A 16190-nucleotide genomic window follows, 5' to 3' on the forward strand; every position below is an offset into this window, starting at 1 on the left:
TATCAGAATTCTTCTTGTGTTGTAGTATCACTTATAGTTAGCAACAAACTTTAATAAAAGTTTCTTCCTGTCGGAGATTTTGGCCTCCAAAGTGGTGGAAAACAAACTGCATGCTTGGAGCCAGAAGAGGGGGATAGACAAAAACTGCAGACTTGAAAAAATGTTTGAGTTCCTGTTCTGCTGTATTGGTAGAGGCCAGCACTGTTTGAGTTTGCCCATCATAGCAGGCGTGTAATAGACACCGTGCTGAAGGATTCTGAAACAGAAAGAATTTGTGTCCTGCTTTAAGACAACTTGAAGGAGAACACTCTGGAATGAACTGCCATCTTTTATAGATTCAGCCAAGCCCTTTCCACCAATAAGCAATGAATATAAGTAGATGTAAGTGAAAAGGTAAGTTTACTGACAATGGGGACAGCAACAGTCAAGAAATAACAGCAAGTGGCCACCAGATACAAAACTGCTAAACCTCGCAGACCCCACAGAACAGAGAGACCCAAAATGCTGGGGATAGCCCCGCAGGATGACGCTCCACAGCCAAGTGTGTGGTTCGAAGGACAAAGGGAGAGGTGGTGCCAGTCTTTCCCCACCATCCTCCTGCGCTCTCCTTATCTCCAGCTGGGGCTCCGGCTCGTGTTCACGCGGATCAAGGGCTGTAAAACTGCGGAAGGACTCCCCCTTCTCTCGGCTGGAGCAGTGAAGGCAAGGTGGCTGGGCTCGGCAGACTTCTCTCCTGGAGCGGGGACCGATGGATCTGGACCAGCTTGCAGGAGCGGGCCGCCCCCGCTCGGTGCGGTGGTAAAGGCGACACGTGTGGCATTTTCCTCCTGGCAGCTCAAAACTGCTAGCTGCAGACTCTCCAACATGACAGAAAAAAACCTGAACGAGATCCCAAAAAGAAGCGGCTCTGCTTGGGCAAAGACCAGGAGTCAGCGAGCCAAAACCCACATGGCAAGTAGGAATGAGCTGCTGTGAAAGCCGACTTCAAAAGGACCTGATAACGCCCACACCCCCTTCCCGGCTGCAGGGTCAGAGAGACAGGAACAATTTTGGGCACAAAGAGATACAGAATACAGCAACATTTTGGGTTACCGATGACAAATTGAGTAATCTAGCAGTTAGGATGATATGTAGGCTGTATTTTATGTGCTTCTTTGTCGTCACAAAGTCATGAGGGCTCTGTTTCAAGGAGAAGGTGAGATTCACTTGTCAGTAACTAGACCTCTTCAGAGATATATGATATCACAAGGTATGATAAAACCACAAGGACTGGCAAATCTGAATATGCAATCCAGAAGAAACTCCAGAGTAATGCAGGTAAGGTAAATATTACCTTTAGTCCATGGCCAGTTCAGACTGTTGGTACAAAGCACTGTTGTCCTGCCACATTTTCATTTTCTAATGCAAGGAAATTGATTTTTATACAAGGCATTATTCATGCATTACAAAATCATATTGTGTTTCCCCATGTCTGTCTGGTCTGTAACATTTAGGCTTGCTTTCCACAGAAGTTACATCAACAGGGTTTTTTAAATTATTCGGTCTCTCTTTCCAAGTAGCAAGTGACAGAAAAAGAGAAAATGGCCTCATGTTGTACCAGGGTGGGTATGGATTGGATATTAACAAAAATATTGTCACCAAAGAGACAGTCAGGGATTAGAAGAGGCTGGTCAGGGAAGTGGTCGAGTCACTGTTTAAAAGACAAGTAGACAAAGTACTTGGAGACATGAGTGGGATGTGGAAGACCTAGCAGTGCTGTGGTAGTGATTGGACTTATTGACCTTAAAGACCTTTTGCAGCTTTAACAATTTGATGAATTCCATGGCAAGTCGCTCTTTTAAGAAATAATCATATATGAACAATAGCATTCACATGTGAACAAAGCATTATTACTTCTGATTATTGCTTTGTCAGTGTTCAACAGCTGTTCTGAGTCACATTGTGGCATGTGAGGATGGGGCCATAAGAATGTGCGTGTTTAATGGTATTTTTTTTCTGTTATTTTAATTATTTATTCTATCACTTGTTCTGACTTGCAATTAGTAATGTATGACTTCATTAAGCAATTGGATTTTAGAAGTAACCAGGAACCACTAAGGTGTGTTTGTTTAGGAATTCATGTTTTGAAATATACACATTTCCATGTATCCTGACTGTGATACATATACAGCTATTGAATAATTGTATAGTTTCATTGTAGTAAATCATGTGATCACTTATGATAAGCTAAAAATTGAACTCCTTTTATTCATCATTATTATTTATTAATCATTCAGTTGCTGCAGTGCTTTTCCATGCTTCTCTTTCATGGTTCATAGGAGTTTTTTCCTGTTACAAAGGTCTAATTAAAGAACCAATTTGATTATGAGGATGGGAGCAGATCCACTGCACTGAGCTTATAGAAAACGCAGAGACATCTGTTTCTATATCTAAGTTTTATATTGTTGCAGCTTTCTGCACTGTGTAGACTGCACGTGGAATAGGGATAAGGTGTGCAAGAAAGGTTTTATTTAGGTAAACAAATGACTTTGTTATAAGCCAAATTTTCTGCAGTAACCATGTGACCAACTATAAATGCATGATTACTTATGCTTTTCTTTAATTGTATCACATTTTCACATGGCTTAGAACCTGTAAACAGATTAGCAACTAATACTCAGAAAACACTTTTCTTGCAACAAATTCTCTTTAAAAGTGCTGTAATGAGTCAAGTAAATTGCCCATCTGTCCCAGTGCTCTCTCTGCAGCATTGATAGTCAGAGGTGTGATTTAGAAAGGGCTTTTAGTATGCATACTCTCTGTTGTCAGATCTTCTCGTGCTCTGCTGATGTCCTAAACTGGAGAACTAGAAATATTGAACACTACATACAAACCTATGCCCTTTAAAATCTTTAGTGTGTGATTGTATTTATTGCCTTTTTGAACTTCTTGATACTATTACTCCATGGCTACAAACCCAACAATTCCATCATTCCAAAATAAATACTTCCTTTTCTCTGTTTTAAAATCCATTTTCTTAAATTTTCACTCATAAATGAATGTCCTCCCTTTTGTGTTTGCAGGGTTTGGTGAACAGTTCTGCTGCTATCTTGCCCAGCTATTCTCTAGCAGATTTTATGATTCTTCTTGGTGAAGGAAGTGTTCCCTCTCATTAGACATTTAGTTGTCCTATGATGTCTTGTTTGAAATGTAATGTATTCTGAGGGTGCACTAAGAAACTGCATTACTGAAAATATGTGCTTATGCTTTCAAGTAATCTGATAAAAAGAGACACAATATGTATTATCTATAGAAAAAATAGTGTATAAATATATAAACTGGTCATTGCTGTATTTTATGGATTAGTATTTCTATAGATACTTTTATTCTCTTTTGAGACCATTAGTGTAGAATTGGATATAATATAGGATATTATGGGATGCAGGTGCTGATACTGTTTCTGTGGTCCAATATTTTAAAAAATATGCTATTAGAAGAAACCATGTCTCCAAAGCACTTAGATTTTTTTAGCATAGTGTAAGCAGTGTAACCAGGTACCAGCAAATACTTTGAGAACTAATTTAAATGGTCGTCTTTAACTTGTTAGTGAAGTTTTCTGATATGTACTATAATATTTTGTACTATGATATTTTTGACCAAAAGAAGTTGCATATACATTGACAATTCTTGTACTGATTCTTTCTTATAACTTTAGTAAATTTCTAGAGGGGAGAAAACATTAAGTGCATAGGTATCTACATAGCTTTTGTTTGATTACATTTTATTATGACTGATAATTTCATATGCCATTGTTGAGTCCTGAAACACCTAGGTTAATGATTTTTGTAAAGTGCAGCAGCAGAGAAGCAACTAATTTAATAGTGTCAGACTTCAAAGGCTTTTGATCATTAAGTTGCAGGTTGCCAGGTTGCTTATTGTGATGTTTTCTCCTGTACTAATACTCGAATAGCAGCAATTGGCACCTGCTGATATGGCCAGTCTTCCCTTGAGTTTAGATTGTTCCTTACCTTCATACACCCATTTCTTCCTGCAGGCTCTTTGTTGTCCCTTCCACTCTTGTCTGGCTGACCCTAGCTGTCCTAGTCTCAGTGCTTCCCAAGCCCATCTCAGAAATCTTCCAACCTGCAGCCAGAAGGGGATGAGGGTCCATGGACTCATGCCACATTCTGCATTACAGAAGAGAAGGGTCTTGCTGCAGCAAACGTTCAGATATTCCTGCTTTCGTAAGGGGAGGTTGGTTGCCAAGTAGCCGGAAGGCCAGAGGAAACAGAACACTGCAAAAGCATGTATCTGCTAAGTATTTCTCTTCCATCTTGTGGGAAAAGAAAATAACAGGAAAGGGAGGATGTGGAAAACAGGACATTCCACTGGGGAAAAAGGAAAAAGGGTAAGGTAAATGTTTGGCCTGGTGAAGGCCCAAAGATGGATCTGCAGATCAGATGAGAGGAGTTTGTGGTTAGGTAGTGGAAAGCAAAACCAGCAGAATGAGGCAGAAAAAGGGTAGATGCTGAGAGATGTGAGAGATTTTGACAGAACTAGGCAAAATGTGGAAAAGGAAAAATGAGAAGAAAAATACAAAAGGAGATTAAAGCTTTTGTCTTTTCAAAATAAAATATTTTTTGAAAGAAAAATGTAGCTAATCCAAATGGGAGTGGAGCAATTAATAGATGGAGAAGTGCCAAATATAATGAAAAATAGAGGAAGAAGGAAAATGTAAAAATGAAAGGAAGTGGAAAGGGGGAGGGGGAACACTTTACATTACTTCTATTTTTCCAATTCCTTTGTTTTATCGTATGTCCTTGGCACATCTGTTCACTGTGATAAAAGAATTTATGTCTAACAAGGGCATATCCTGTGATATTACTCACTGATACTATTGCTGTACTAGGGCTAGACCAGTGACCTCCAAAAGTTTTTTTGATCACACACCTCTGTCAGTAAGAGCATGCACCCATTATAGAGGCATATATATTTGTTTATAAATTGTATACATGTACAATTCTATTAGTGTATTATGTACATTATAAAATATTACCAAAATAGGTATTAAAACAATGTGAGATTAAGATGAAACAAACAAACACTATTTTGAAAATTTTGATTTTATATTATTTTATTTGTTAATGCTAGAACCCATATTTCTTCACTCCAGTCTGGCACTCATCCTGGGCTGTACATCTCCCTGCCACACGTATACTTTGGAGAGCACTGGACTCTATCCTAATGCAAAGTCTAAAGCTTTGTGATGAGCTCTCTCCAAAGCTATTCCTTACATTTCTGATGGCCTTGGTGAGGAGGATAAGGAGGTGGCTCCTTATCACAATATACAGAGCAGTCTCAACTCTTCATAAGTGTTTTACAGTATCACACAGAAAGAGATTCAGAAATAGCTGGTTAGGACCAAATTTTATCAAAATAATTGATAAAAATAATAATTCAGCCTGACCATATTTGAATTTTCTATGTTCTGTTTTCTTATAGTTACCAGCCACAGGGGAAAAAAATTACTGTTTCCAAAAATAAAAGCACAACATACTGAAAGCAGTGGCCATGACTTTAGAGGTTTCTAGACCAGCTACACCCAAAATAGACCTAGAACTATTAGAAAAGACATTGAGATTCAGTTTAGTCTTTTATAGTTTTCTAAGTTTCTTGTCAAAGTAGGATCAGCAAATTGAGTTGTGCACATCCTTTGAATTACACCTGCAATCATGCTTTCATCTGCACAGATGAGACTCACTTTTTCAGGCATAACTTTATTTTATATATGTTGACTCTTGGTTTTCAAATGTGTTTAACATAACACGTTTGAAAGTATTGTGACATTCAAAACTTCAATAATAAATTATACTGCTCTTTCTTGAGAAGGGTAAGTCCATGAATAAAGCCTTTGTTTTGTTGTTTTCCCATGTGCTTTCCTGTGGAAATACATATAACAATGGTTTTGGGAAGGTAAGAACTGTGAGAATATAACCATAGACCTGTATTTAAAAAATATTTCTTTATACCTATTTAACAACACTTATACTTAAATGTTTGTATAATTAATTTTCTTATGTTTAGAAACAGCAATCTGAAGCAATAACAGAACTCAAATACTTATAGTAAAACAAAACTATGATAAAATTATGGATTATTTATAGGTATTTTCAGGCTAATTTACATTTCAATGCTTTCTGACCTTCTTTATGCCCCCTGCTGATGTATACTTCAATTACCAGACATTATTACATTTAACATCCTAACCTAATAAATCTTTTTTACCAGCAGATCATCTAATGCAGTCTGCAGTTCAGTGGGAAGGCTGGGTTTGAGTGCTCTATAAATACAGGAATTTTTGCCAGCACAAAACCTGGCAAATTATATTAACCCCTTTAGTCAAATTTATACTTATATATCAAATATGTATTTTATGGATTTTAGTGTTTGGAAGGAGGTTTCTGATTTGTAAGAGTTGATCAGTGCTATCAACCAGTCATGTTAATAGCTTAAGGACCAGAATGGATAGAACTCAAAAACATGTGTTTAGTTTTCCTGGGTCTGACCTTTCTGCTGGGAATATTAGAAAATTCAGTAATGGTTACAAAAGAAACACCGGTTTGCACTGATTTGGACTGAGAAGATTGCTTGTCTTCAGTATGCTTCCTCACGGTGGCATCAGGCAATTACTCTGTACTTTGTTTTCAAGTCACTTTACAAACACAAATCCATCATTCTTTTAATCTGCTGGAGTGCTGGTTGAAGTTGACTCAAACATAAAAGGGTCTGTATCCTGTGTTGGGACTCTGCTATCCGTTAAGTAGTATTTAATGACTGTACTGTTTGTGAGACAATACTGGCAGAGTTGTAGGAAGACCCTACTGCATTGTGACCTAGATCATTATCAATCAGATAAACTTAAAAAAGAAAGAGGCCTACAGAGCTGTTTTTTAGATTTAGTTGTAAATTGAATGTATTCTATAAAGTTTTGTACAAGATATGTTATACAGAGGATGTTTATGAGTCTTTTCAACAAGGAAGGGATAGTGAACTCTTTAATATACCAATCCAATACATTGAAAACATGTGTTGGACCACAAAAAATTCTTGCGTTTATCCCTCTCCTGCAACACAAACAAACCCAAGTCTGGTCCTTTCAATTTAGCTCCTGAATTTTGAACCATCAGTGGACACAAAAGTTGTGTTTCCAAAGTCCAGCTTCAAAACAGATGCTAAAGTACTTATTTTTAAAAAGAAACCTTAGATTCTGATTCTCATTGCATCCAAAAGAGAATAAGAGGGTATAGAGACTGTAAGGCAGATGTTATTAAACTTCAAACTAATGAAAAAGTCATGAGAGCTGGCAACACCAAATAAGCTTTCATTTCCACATTGACTTACAGTTCCTTGCAGCACCAATTTGAGACCAATTGGTCTCATGATGGGTGCCTGAGGTTGTAACCAGCAGATACCTTGGTGTATATAACATGGGAGGCCACAGCTTCAGCTTCTATCCACAACTTCTCTAAGTTTAACCCATTTGTATTTCAGAGGAGATTAAAAAGAAAGATTAAATATGTTTGTGTCAGCCAGACATCTGCTGCTTGAGATTTACCCAGTCCACAGTAAGATGCAGATTTTTCATTTCTAGTGTTATCTAAAGGTTCAGAAAAGCCTTAAGCTATAGAGAACATCATGCTAAAAGTTCTGTTTCTTCTAGTTTGCATGGAAAGTCTAGGAATCATCTTTTTCAGTGCTATCTTATTCCTTAGCCATGTTCATATCAAGAAAGCTGCATTCACCAGACAGTTCTATTCAGATATTTTCTATCTTGAATTCTAAGACTAATCCAAAGAAAGAAACAAACCTCTGGTGAGGTTTTGGGTGTTTTCAACTGCATATGAAAAAGCCAACATTTTATCCACAAAAAAAAAAAAAAAAAAAAAAAAACAGGAAAAGAAAAAAAAAAGAAAAGTTGTAGCTGTCTGTATTCCTCATTGAGGGAACATTTGAAAATATGGCTAGTGAAAAGGACAGCATGTATACCAGGATACAATTTAAATTTCTTTAAATGGAGGAAGAAATTCCATTCCAGTGGCAAGATATTCCATTCCACTTGCTAATTCCTGTTAGCAAGTGTTTCACTCCAGGTCTGAATTGGAATATGGCACTAACCAATAGTGGTGAGGAGTTATTAGCCACACTAACTTTTTTTAAAAATTTATTTTCCCAATTAGTAATAAGGAGTTTACTAATACTTCCCTTTAAAATGTGGTTACTCAGTTTCAGGATTAGCACCCATGAGACATATGGGAGCCATTCACATCTCATGTCCTGTGTTACACCAGCCAGCAATCTCTGTTGATATGCATATTTTAAAACTTAATTGTAGAGCTGCATTTAAAGGCAGATATTAAGATTGTTTGAATACATTTGTATAGTATCTTGCAAGAAACTTAGACACTGGATTGTAAATTCATCAGATAAAATAGGATTCCTTTTGAGGGGTATGAGAGATGATTAGTAAACCAAAGTTTAAACTCTGAAGACCAAATAAAGCTATGCATTTTAAAAAAAGTAGTCATTACTACTGAATAATGCCTTAGATATGTATATAGCAACATATTCCTGAGTATTTGCTACAGAAGATAGATGGATCAGGTAGTACTGCTTCAAATTCAAAAATATTCTATGAGAAGAGGTCCAAACTAACAGCATGCAAAGATACTTGTGTCCTTTTGTGTCTGATATTAATTCATTATCTGTACACAAAGTCAACATTTTGCACTGGGGAATAAGTTTTAAAAATGAATGCAATTTCTGTACACTCTGGCTTTCAGAAAAAATATGATTTATTGTCACATTTCTCTGATTCTAAAAGAGTGTCTTCTTTCCCTTGTTTCATGCGAGAGACTTATAAAGCTGACCAAAGATAAGCTGTTATCAAAAAAAAGCAGAAGAAACAGGGAGAAGCCTCTTTTAAAGTCTTTCTGTTAAAATGACACACCACAAAGATTAGGGTGATTTGTAATTCTGGTGGGCTGACCTTGGCTGGCTGTATGGTGTCCACTCAGCCACTCTTATCACTCCCCTCCTTGACTGACAAAAGCCTGTTCCAATGCAGGCTTCCTTTGGGCATCCCCCTGCTCCAGGCTGGGGATCCTTTATGAGCCACAGGTGGACCTCTGCTCTCCAGTGGATCTCCAGCATCCTGTGATTTCCTGGAGATCCTGTGCATCCAGGGGCACAGCTGTCTCACCATGGGCTGCACGAGGGGCTGCAGAGGAATCTCTGCTCCAACACCAGGAGCACCTCCTGCACCTCCCTCTTGCAGGTCTCTTTTTCTCAGGGTATCCTTACTCCTCCTCAGTACAAAAATTTACATATATGATTTGATTTTTATCTCCTGAAGGGTGTATGATTTAAAACAGTAATGTAAAAAGTGTTAATTACATGACAAATGAAGCAAAATAACAATCTATAACCATATAATAGTCCTTTCTGCATAGCAAGAAATTTGATTTAAGGCATCCGTAAGTTTGGGAAATTACTGTCCTGCTCTTTGTCTTTTTGGTTAGCCAGAATGTAAAGGTCTAAAAATTTATGTCCAATTGCCGAGTGCTTAAAGGAGAGGACACAAATTTTCCAGTCTCATACAGCTTTTTATTCTGGCCATCTCTCCAGCATGAATCTGGTCCATGTAGAGGTGTTGGTTTAGTCCAAATCTTGCATGAATTTCATCCCTGTAGCAGGGGCTGATGAAAGTTGCTCCATTGTTTTGGCCTCATACAAATTTTAGTTTGAACCCATAAAAAGGTCTAATCACTGTATAACTCACCACCATTGGTGATTCCTCATGCTTGTAAAAAGTGTAAACATATGGCAGGAAACACCAGGGTAGATGGAATATACTGTCTAAATAAATCTTTTAGATAGCCTTTATCATACATTAAGACAGAAAGACCTTTTCTGTGTAGTCATTACCTCTGAGTCTCTAGAAGCTTACTTGTGATGTTTTTCTTGTAGATGCCCTCCCCAGCCCTGGCACTGATTTTTCCCAGAAGTTGACTTCAGTTAAGATTTTAATCTCTATTAAGTCTGTGCTCTGTCTAATTCAGAATGGAGAAAATTGCTTGGACAGATACTACACCTTTGCTGTGCTCAGCTTGAAGTTTCAGCTGAGAAATCATTGTCTAAATTATCTTTCCCATCTGAGTTTGTTGTACAAACATAAAGTATGTCTCTATTTGTAGACTTTTTCTTTCTTTTTTTTTTCCTGTGCTCTCTTTTCCAGGCAGCCAAGTGCCACAGAATTTTGCAGAGGTAGAACTTAACTACAAAATGTTGGTGTTAGTCCAACATGTACATCTGCCTGGTTTAGTAAATATGCTTCTACTGCAAAAAAATAGGAAATAGGCTAAGGGAGTGGAACCAAAAAGCAAGTGAGAAACTATAAGATAGCAAGAGAACTTGAAGGAAAATTAAGGGTCAGCAGAAAAAAACTTCCTTGACTGAATAGCCTAACATGCACAAAGAATGGCAAGCTTGTACTGAGAACGTTGTCTTGCCTTCAGCATGTTATATATTTTGTTAGGTATTTTTTCCTGTCTTTTTTTTCGCCCCCTCATTGCTTACCTAAAATAAAATTACAGTATTTGAGGAGACAATAGGGAACCGATGGCCTATTTTTTTCAAAGGGCTAGTTTATGGAAAATATTATCATTTTTGCGTGGCTCTTATTTTGCTGTTGACACAGAACAGGAACTTGCTGTTCAGAACAGAACACGAACAATTTTAAATGCATCTCCTTCTTAAAAGCTTGCTGATGCGAGTGTGATAGCATATGATACTTAGAGGTTGTTGGAAATCCAAAGTAAAGTTTATCTACACAATTACAGGCTCTAAAGAGTTACAGGTCAGAAATACAACTAAGGAAATTTCAACTCAGTGTTCAATGGTGACCAATAAAACAAAAAGATTTAGGGAGATATGATTTAGGGAGAAAATGCAATGAAAAGAAAGCACTTCTTTTTAATTTAAGGTACCCATATTCTGGAGGATACTGCAATTCTCTTTCTGTCTTCTTTAAATAAATGGGCAGCAAAATTGGCAAATGGAAAATAAAGGTGCTGAAATATGAAACAGTTTCCATGAAAGGGGCAGAGAAATATGTTCTGTTAATACATTTATTATCTCAAAAGAGATGAGCATGAGATAACTTGAGGGAGTGTCATGGAAAAGGTGAATAAGGACTTTCAACATAAGAACTATGGGGTATCATATAATGTATGTTAGGAACTTACATAGTTCAGAAAGCAATAGATTCTTCAATAGAAGCTGGTAAAAAGAAGCATATCAATTGTGATACAGCTGCGAATCACTTGAAGAAGGGGAAGTAGCCTATCAGATTTTGATGTGTACTTAACGTTTTAGAATATATTCTTGTAACGTCTTGTCAACAGTGGTGGGAAAGAAGCTGATCTGCTAGATGAATCTCTGCTTTACTACAGAGTCCTATTTTATTGTTAATTTATGGTTTTTTGTAAAGAAACAAATCTGCAAAACCAGTAATGATCATGGTGCTTTCACTTCAAGCTCTTCTTTAAAGAACTGATTTTTAAAAAGTAGCACAATTTTTAGGAATATTGGCTATCTCAACCTGAACCAAATGTTCTGCAGGATTGTAAATGCATCTCAGAGAATCAAAGAATTCATTTCTCTTGAGCAAACAAGTACTTCTTGTTTTTACATTTGATTGTCATTTATATTAGACACTTCGGTTCCTAGAGCTTTTTTGTAAAAAAACCCCAAAAGGTCAGGATGATATCCTATGCACAGAATCCAACAGATAACTTTTCCTGTTATTATGATTCACATTCCAAAATGGAAAAAGGTTCAGTCTGTCATTTGGTGACACACTGTATTGGCAGAAAACTGAAAATTTACTGGAAACAACGCGCCTAATTTTACATATGCATGCTATTGCTTTGTTACAAAACAAAGTAAGCATAAGTGCCTTATTCTACAATATTACTTAAAAGTGTCAAACGTAAATGTGTTCCTTCTGAATTTTACAGACGTTTTTGTAAAAGAATGACATTTTGAGGACTATGGTCTGAAAATGAATTGACAAGCCCCAACCTTTTTAAGATTTGCATTAGCAAATCATCATGTGCAAGAAATATACCTTGTGTTTGATGGAGAGTTCTGTTTTGAACCTGGTTTAATGCCGTGGAAAACAATGTTATCTTAGTGTCCTAATGTTGCAGTTTGCCTTTTATATTTTCAAGTACACAAAGTGCTCCTACCTACATATGTTTCTTCTGGGATGAAACGAGGTACCAGCACATACAGGTTTTTCAAACTTTCCATATCTGTTTTTGGCACTAATTTAGAAGTATTACAACTTTATTATTTACAAATGTTTTAATGATTTTTAAATAAGTAATATTCCTGAGCATTTCACTTTGTTTAAATATGTACATTTCTCTGCAATCAGATGCATAATAAACAACCATAAGAGCATAAACTTAAAATGTATTTCTCTACAGTGGAAGTCAGGCTCTCTGTCTTTCACAAAAATTAAAAGAACGCAATTTTGTCATATTTCTGGCTTACTAGTATCTGAATGCAAATCAGAAATCTGTGCTTTAAGCTCTGTTCTTATTCTTTTAAAATCCACAGCGTTTTAACCAAAATAATTCTCTGTTAAGATAAAAACAAAAAAAAATCAGGATTTAAATTTATCACATAGAAACATTATATGCAGAATTTAAAAGCAATTATACCAGGCATATGAGATGAAAAGAAAATGATCAAAGATATTTCAAATAGTCTCACCCAAAGTCGAGGGGGCAATTTTTAGGAAATGATGCATTTTGCAATTTTTTATCTGCCTTACAGGTTATGGAATGCCTCATAATCAAAAATTTCTCAAAGATGTTAAAAGGTCTGTAGACTGTGAATCATCTCATGAGCACAGAACTCCAAATTCAACTGTCATGCATCTGTCTAGCCTAACAGTGTATCTGCTTCTATATTGCTTATGTTTATTGACCAAACAAGCAACTAGAACCAACAGTCCTTATGTCCTCATTCATTTACCAAACAGTTTCCATCAACATTTACCTTAAATGCAAGGCAAATTTACTGTTGCACTTGGCTTGTAAAATAGACATAAATGGCACATTAAAGTAAATAGTCACATTAAAATAAATATTGAAGTGACTTGAAAGGTGGACACCTGCTGCAAGAAGCTTTCCCAAGGCAAAATTTTTAAACATGGAAGACAATCACAAACAAATGTTTTTAATAATGTTGATCTAAAATATAAGCACAATGAGAAAGTAGTATCTGTGTTTCTTAATGTGAATGGATGAGTTGATTTGGTAGGGGATTGTGACTTTTATTCTGATGATATTTAAAATTAATGTAATATAGCTTTGTTGCATTTTGCTTTTCATCAAACTGCACTTTAGAAGTGTAAAGGGCAAAATACAGCTTTCCAGTACTCACATCTGCTTTTTGATTTTGTTGATTTCTTGTTTCATTTTGTCTCAGTTATGTGCTCCCCTTCCTGTGTTCCATCTATGTATATCTGCTTTCCCCTTCCATTCTTATTTGTTCTTTATATTTATATTCAACTATTCTCTTAAAAACCCAATTTATTAGTTCTCATTTCACCCTTCAGTGCAGCCTATAACACTCCATTAACACAAGTTTTTTTGTATTTTGCTGATTCACTATCAACATTTGATTACTGAGGAAGAAATTTAAAAGCCACTAAAAAATATTTTAGGTTATGTTGCTGGTTTTCAAGAGTTTTTCATCTTTATATGACCCAGCATCTTGAAATTCTGACAAGTTTCTACACTGTAAAGATTTTGGGAACATAAAGAGTAACAGAAGAGAATGACAGGTAGGATTTAGCAGAACTCAGAAACAGGTTACTCCTTTTTGTAAACTGGCAAAAAGTAAATGAGTTGCATATGGGTTGTCCTGACATACAGAAAGAAAAAGGCATTAGCTCTTCAATGAGCAGGGGAAGATGATGCACTCAATCGGCTCCTGACTAAATTTGGTTAAAAATGACCTCTACATTTCCCCAATATGCATTTTGCACTCTTGTCTTTCCCCTAAACTGTCACGTTTTGTTAACTGCTGTTGCCTTTGGTTGAAGCAGAATATGTCAAAGTAAGACCATGCTTTTACCAAGAGCAAACTTTCCCCCAGACTAGGCTGTGTTTGCATTACTTTAATTATTTAACTTTTACTTTGCCACACATGCTGAACTGCCAGAGAGTTAATTAAAAATATGTGGGTTTTATGATAATTTAAAACATGGCTACTATATGGAAAAGGTACTAGCACAGAGTACGTGGGACATATGCCAGAAAGGCTTAAATAAGGAAAGAAATAGGTACATTTGCTCTCTTATCTCAATAGACCAACATCAATATTTTCTAAGGATCTGCATTGGAATTGAGAGAATAGGACACAATTTTAACTGGTAACTGCCTATACTTATTTACTCTCATCTGTTGCTTCCTAACTTGCTCCCTCCTCTTGCCTAGTATCTCTTTTTATTCAGAAGGACAAAAGCTGCTTCCTTCTTGCTTATTTTCAAATCATTAGACTATAGAGATGGCATCAATCATCTCTTTCAAGTCCATCTTTTGTCATTTTTAAATTTTGGATTATGCACTTTACCAACCTTTCGTCTGCTGAAACCCAAAGCAGAATGGAGAAACAAGTGATATTGGAGATGCACTAATGCTTTAGTGCATCATCTGGGTTTGATAGAGATTTCAAATACGAAATTTCAAAGTCCAATATTTTGCATACTTACAGGGTTTAGGGAGTGTTTTATTCAAATGTACCCATAATTTAAAAACATTATAGTTGTTTGGTGATAATTCCATTCTGTAAGAGAGCTACAGCTACCTGAAAGGAGGTCATAGCGAGATGGGTGTCAGTCTTTTCTCCTGGGTAACAAGTGGCAGAATGAGAGGAAATGGCTTCAAGTTGCACCAGAGGAGGTTTAGATTAAATTTTTGGATTTTATTTTCCATATAAATGGTTGTAAAGAATGTTGGAATCACTATCCGTGGAGGTGTTAAAAAAAAACAAAAAAAATGTGGATATGGTGCTTGAGGATATGGTTTAATGGTGAACATGGCTGTGGTGCTGGGTTGACAGGTGGACTTAGTGATCTTAAAGGTCTTTTCCAGCCTTAATCTTTCTACGGTCCTATGATCTAGTGCTTCTACAGCTCAAAGGTATTTATGACCTGCCTGAGACTGAAAAGAATGTATTATGTAGGCTGTCTAAAATATACACATGCTGCACCCCTACAAACACACATACCTAATGCAATATATTTAGTTTCAGATTATTTAAATAAATAGAAATGTTTTACTTTATGTCCCTATACAGTAGTACTGGTAAAAACATCTGCACTTGCGTATCACTGAAATTAGCTTTTTTCTAGGCTTCTGGCTGAAAATGTTGATCAGCTGTCTGCATTTCTTCTTTCTTTAGACAAATATATAAAAAAGTAATTACTTTCTGTTACTAGACTAATATCTTTCTAGTAGATAAGCAGTGCTTGTCTTCAATTTAATTTCAGCCAAAGCAATTGGCAAATCTAAGTATTCAGTATGCATATGTTTGTTGAAAAGAGGCAAAGTTTTATAATTACATGAGTTAGAATGATTGTGCTCCTGGACTAACAAAGAAAGGATAGAAGTAGATACACAGTCAAAGCCAAGATGAAATTGTCTTATTTGTACACCTAAAGGCTTTCCTCTCTGTGGTTTAGTGACAAAGGCAAGTTAGGAACTGTCTCAACCCCTTCTGTGTCTATACAGGCAAGTCTCTGTCTTGAGTCAATTATTTCTGTAAATCTCAGGCCTGAAGTTCAAGCTGTGCAGCACAACTGCAGTCACAGTCCCCTCCTGAGCTAGTGCAGCTGCTCACACCACCGCGGTCCCTGCCCACAGACAGCTGCTATTCAGTGGTGTGATCGTTTGCAGTAAAAACTGCTCTGCACCCTGTGGTCCTGGGGTGAAATACTGCAAGCGATGGACCCGACCGTGATCTCCAAGATTTCAGAGTAATGAAACATACTGGTTTGTAGTCTATTATTCAGGCGCTAGATGTCTCCACGAGTTATAAGCACACCACTCAGGCTACGCTTACTATGCCTTAAA

The sequence above is a fragment of the Cinclus cinclus genome, chromosome Z (assembly GCF_963662255.1).
Source record: "Cinclus cinclus chromosome Z, bCinCin1.1, whole genome shotgun sequence".
Classification (NCBI taxonomy): Eukaryota; Metazoa; Chordata; class Aves; order Passeriformes; family Cinclidae; genus Cinclus; species Cinclus cinclus.